We start from the raw sequence: 6,000 nt of genomic DNA, 5'->3' as shown, positions 1-6,000 counted from the left end.
TCCGGGAATTCCGGTTTCCTCCCTGCAGCCCGTAGGTGTGAGTGTGAATGTGGATGGTTGTTGATCTCTGTGTGCCCTGCGATTGACAACCAGTTAGGGTTGTCCCCCGCCTACTGCCTGATAACTGCTGGGATAGGCTCCAGCATGTCCGCAACCCCCGTAGGGACGAGCAGTACAGAAGATGGATGGGTGGATGGATGGATGGATGGATGGATGGACGGACGGACGGACGGGCGGTTGGATAGATGGATGGATGGATGGATGGATGGATGGATGGATGGATGGGTCTAAATCAGTGGTTCTTAACCTTAGTTGTACTAAGTTCATTTTGTTTCACTTGTCAATCACTTTTTTGGGGTTCTTTTATCACAAACAATTTATTTTAGGTTGCATTACCTGACATGTTTCGGCATGTACTTCCGCCTTTATCAGAGAGTCACTGCTGTAGGGCCATGAAAAAATATAACCTAAACACACCTATCAAACCACACACAACACTCCGTCAGATACTGGTTCACCCAAAAGACAGAATCAACCCGGAAAATAAATGCAACTCCATATACGAGATACCATGCAAATCATGCAATAAATCATATATCGGGGAGACAGGGAGGAACTTCACCACCAGGAAAATGGAACACAAAAAGGAGTGTGAGAAGGAGACAGCAACAGGACAATCAAGAGCAACAAAACAACAAGCAAAACATGAACACTACAAGTCAGCCATCACCGACCACTGCAAAAGAGAAAATCACATCATGGACTGGGAAAAGTCCAGAGTCATCCGCACCGAAGAAAATAAACATCAGCGTTGGATCAGGTAGGCCATTGAGATCCGAAAACGGGGCCCGAGGACCATCAACAGGGACGAGGGAGCCTACATGCTCTCTACCACCTGGAGCAGCATTTTGGAGAGGTGAACGGACAGCAGAGGGCGTGACTCATCTGTCAAATCTGACAGGTGAGTCACGCCTTCATTCATCTATCAGCTGATAAAGACGCGTCACAACTACAGCAGTGACACTCTGATGAAGGCGGAAGTACATGCCAAAACATGTCAGGTAATGCAACCTAAAATAAATTGTTTGTGATAAAAGAACCAAAAAAGTGGTTCTTAACCTTGTTGGTGGTACAGAACACCACCAATCTCATATGCGCATTCACTGAACCCCTCTCGAGTGAATTCTTTTTTTTTTTCAAATTCAAGACATTGATGTTTTTTACTGGTGCACAAAATGAGCCATGCATGAGCATCACCTTGTTCAAAGAACAAAACCAACATAATGTATGAACTGACAACAAATTACACACCTGCAGTGTGACTTCTGCTGTTGCCTTTGCAAGACCAGTTCAGATATGCGTCATCACAAATTTACACAATAAATCAGGTATGTTCGGACCTCCACAGTGGCGGCTCTGCCGAACCCATCAGACCGACTCACAGAACCCCTGAGAGTTTGATCGAACCCAGGTTAAGAACCACTGCTCTAAATAAAAGTATTTGTTTACGAGCAGTATTATTCCTTTTCATAATTTAAATTACTGCTTGTCACGTACATTCTGTTATGCTTTAAATAGGACCCTGACACCTGTTTATTAGCGGCAGGGAATTTTTACTGCATCAAAGACATGCCCATGCTTGAACAATTTGAGTCATGTAAACCACAATAAGTAGTCGGTGTACTTGGCTTTGCTCCCATTCGGAGCCAGGAGTGGGAGTCTTTTAAGATCTAACAAATAACCTTACACCAACCAGTCACAACATCATTACAGTTTTTTTTTAATTGTCAATAGGCCTATTCCACATCAAAAACACAGAAGAATTGAGTGGGAATTACCGCTATATTTAGAAGTGGGAATTCCGTCCCAGTGATGGTACCGTATGGTGTAGGACCCCAAATTTTTTCATCTGCAGTATGATTTTTTTTTTTTTTTTTTCAAAGGTGTTTTGTATGACAAATGACAAACGATAGGAAGCGAATACAAAAGGGTATACAGGTCACAGATAAAGAACAAATGCCAGACCAGAAAATGGTAAAATGTCCATTGTTCTCTGTTTAGTGGACATACGATAGTGGCAAATGAACCGAAATTAAAAATAGATTTATGAAATGTATCAAATATTTTGTGTTTAAACAGATTTTGATTGACATATTAAAGTCTATACAAAGTATTAGTGAGTGTATTTGGCCGTAGTGCAGCAGTATGTCGCAACATAATGCTGTATGTCTAGCTTCTTATCAGTAGTTGGAGGCAGTCTACAGGCTGGCTGCATGTGGCAATCACACTTAGCCCACCCGTTAAATGATTTTAAAATGCAGTGTTGCTTTGCTATATGCAGTTCACCTTTCACGGCCTTGCTGTTTCACAAATCTAGCTGGGTGTAAGCATTGCATGCATTTTTAGAGGAATGGCACTTATAATGTGCTTTTATCTATACCCTCATGGTGTTCAAAGCTCTTTACAGTCTCACATTCACCCATTCACAGACTAATTCATATCTGCAATGTGTTCTGCAGCATATATACAGGGGGTAGATCGATAGAGATATATATATTTTTTTTTTCCCTCAACATCCGTACAGTTTTTGGTGAGAATTTGCATTTCTTCTTCCCTGCAGTACAGTTCTCCATCACAGACAATTCAGACCAGGCAAAAAAACTGCCTCTGTGACAGTGTCACCGTATTATAGAATATGATTCTGCAAGTGCAAGTGGGCGTAGTGTTGTGCCTGCTTAATGTATGACATAGATCTGAAAACTAACGGTGGCAGGCTTAATATACCGTAATTTTCGGACTATAAGTGGCTTCGAAGTCGCACCAGCCATAAAATGCACTATAAAGTGAAAAAAAACATATATAAGTCGCACTTTTGGGGCAAATTTATTTGTCAAAATCCAACACCAAGAACAGACATGAAGGAGCAACAACGCGCTAAACGATAGGTATGCTAACGTAACATAAACACAAACGAAGAGCTGAGAACGGGCCAGACGTAACATTCAGAGTTATTCTAACGATTATTACATAAATAACACGTTTATAAAACCATCTGTGTCACTCCAATTCATTAAATCAATCGATCGTCCTTTATGTAAACAATGCTGCGTACACGCGCCGTGGGACTCGTCAAGATTTGCATTTCTAATTATTCCACAGACCCATATAACGATATATAAAGTATATTTCAAATAACTATTATATTACAACAATATTATCAAACCATCTGTGTCACTCCAAATCATTAAATCCATCGATCAAATTCCTTGTCTTTTGTCAACAACGCCGTGCGTGGGCCCTGAAGTCAGCCTCGTTGTTATTCCACAGATCTAGTATATAACTATACTGTAGCGTTAACAAAGTACAAGCAAAGACATGGGTTTGGTAAACGGCTCTTTATTTAACAAAACAAGAGTTCAACGAGGCAACAATTACTGAACTTCCAGCCACAGAGGTGGAAGAGAGCTCCATAGAATAGGACCGGGCGTCCGTAAAAGCCATGTCCGAGCCCCATCCACCGTCCCCGGACAGCAACCCGGCCGAGCGCCGGCCCCAGACTTCCATCCACGGAGGTGAAAGAAAGCTCCGTAGAGTATGACTGGGTGTGCGTAAAAGCCATGTCCGAGCCCCATCCACCGTCCCCGGACAGCCACCTGGCCGAGCACCGGCCCTCGACTTCCATCCACGGAGGTGAAAGAGAGCTCCGTCGGACCGGCCGTGCGTAAAAGCCATAATAGTTTTTCAAACCTTCTGTGTCACTCCAAATCATGAAATCCTTCAAACTCTTCGTCCTCCGTGTCACTTACAAACAAAGCCGCTAATGATGCCGGTAGTACGTGAGGCCCTTCGTCATCCCGTGATCGAATCCTTTGCCCTTTATGTAAACAACCGCCCCGCGGCACGGGTGACGTCGCTTGCAGTTCAAATTACAGCAATCCCTTGCTACATCGCGGTTCGTTTATCGCGGTTTCCCTTTTTGTTTTTCTTTTTTTAATTTTGAAAATTTTCGAAGAAATTCACATATAAGTCGCTCCTGAGTATAAGTCGCCCCTCCACCCAAACTAAGAAAAAAAACCGCGACTTATAGTCCGAAAATTACGCTAGGTTGATGATATCTGACATAATGAAGACAAAATTATATATGGAAAATCCTCATCAAGAGCTTTAAGACATAAAAATGTCACATTATTCAACACGTCATACGTGTCAACAAGTCATACGTGAGTGATGAATTATTTGAAACATTCCGTCAAATTAATCAAATCATTGTTTATTATATTCTCAATTATTAGAAATGCAGTCCAGCTAAAAAACATAAAATACATATAAAAAAATAGTTTGAAAAAAAAAATCATCATGTTAAATGCAATATAAAGCTGCTTCCAGTTTTTGGCCATGTTCCAAGTGCTCCTTTTAATGTGCAGTCCAGATGCATTGTGTTTTTCATATTGATCATGAAATTTAGCACCAAACATAATTGCATGATGTCCTGGTTGTGTAGGTACAAAAAAAAAATAAAAGTACACTCATTTATTTCTGTCTTAAATACTCATGCTGTATGTTAGTGCATAAACAGAAAGAGATAATTATACAAAAAAACATTACATTTTCATTCACATTGAAAGAATTTTACATATTGTAAGTAGAATATAACATTTGAGAACATATGATTATATTAATTAATTTACAAATAATAAAAAACAGTCCATCTAGCAAAATAATTAATTGATTTCTAAAGTCATTTGAGCTGATATATGTATCAGTCCTACATTATATGATGTAAACTGTTTTTCGAGGGGAGGCTTAACTGCACACCCATGCTTGATGTTCAAAATACCTTTATGCTCTGTTGAGTTTGCTCTGATTAAACTCCAAATGTTTAAAAACACAAAGGGGTCGGGTGCAAAGTGAGCTGGGCGGCGGCCAAAGGCGAGGACCTTGGCGGTCCGATCCCCGGCTGCAGAGGCTGGCTCTAGGGACATGGAATGACACCTCTCTGGCTGGAAAGGAGCCCGAGCTGGTGTGTGAGGCAGAAAAGTTCCGACTAGACATAGTTTGGGCTCTGGTACAAGCCCTCTCGAAAGGGGCTGGACTCTCTTCCACTCTGGAGTTGCCCACGGTGAGAGGCATCGAGCAGGTGTTGGCATACTTATTGCCTCCCCGGCTGGGCGCCTGCACATTGGGGTTCACCCCGGTGAGGGTGAGGGTAGCCTGCCTCCGCCTTCAGGTGGGGGGACGGGTCCTGACTGTTGTTTGTGTCTATGCACCGAACGGCAGCTTCGAGGAAATTCTGGTCCACCATCCAGCGTCTCAGGCGGGGGAAGCAGTCCACGGTCAACACTGTTTACAGTGGAGATGGTGTGCTGCTGACCTTGACTCGGGACATTGTGAGTCGGTGGGGAGAATACTTCGAAGACCTCCTCAATTCCACCGACACGCCTTCCATTGTGGAAGCAGGGCCTGGAGACTCTGAGGCGGACTCTCCAATCTCGGAGGTCAAAGTCACTGAGGTAGTTAAAAAACTCCTCGGTGGCAGGGCCCCGGGGGTGGATGAGATCCGTCCAGAGTTCTTAAAGGCTCTGGATGTTGTGGGGCTGTCATGGCTGACACGCCTCAACAGCATTGCGTGGACATCGGGGACAGTGCCTTTGGATTGGCAGACTGGGGTGGTGGTTCCCCTCTTTAAGAAGAATTACAATTAAAGGGGAATCACACTCCTCAGCCTCCCTGGTAAGGTCTATTCAGGGGTGCTGGAGAGGAGGGTCCGTCGGGAGGTCGAGCCTCGGATTCAGGAGGAGCAGTGTGGCTTTCGTCCTGGCCGTGGAACAGTGGACCAGCTCTACACCCTCGGCAGGATCCTCGAGGGTGCATGGGAGTTCGCCCAACCAGTCCACATGTGTTTTGTGGACTTGGAGAAGGCGTTTGACCGTGTCCCTCCGGAGGTTCTGTGGCGGGTACTTCGGGAATACGGGGTGTCGAGCCAACTGATAAGGGCGGTTT

This window comes from Syngnathus leptorhynchus, chromosome 7 (genome assembly GCF_054491065.1).
Source record: "Syngnathus leptorhynchus isolate UIUO chromosome 7, UIUO_Slep, whole genome shotgun sequence".
Classification (NCBI taxonomy): domain Eukaryota; kingdom Metazoa; phylum Chordata; class Actinopteri; order Syngnathiformes; family Syngnathidae; genus Syngnathus; species Syngnathus leptorhynchus.
The sequence above is the reverse complement of the archived record's forward strand: the minus strand, read 5'-3'. Positions refer to the sequence as shown.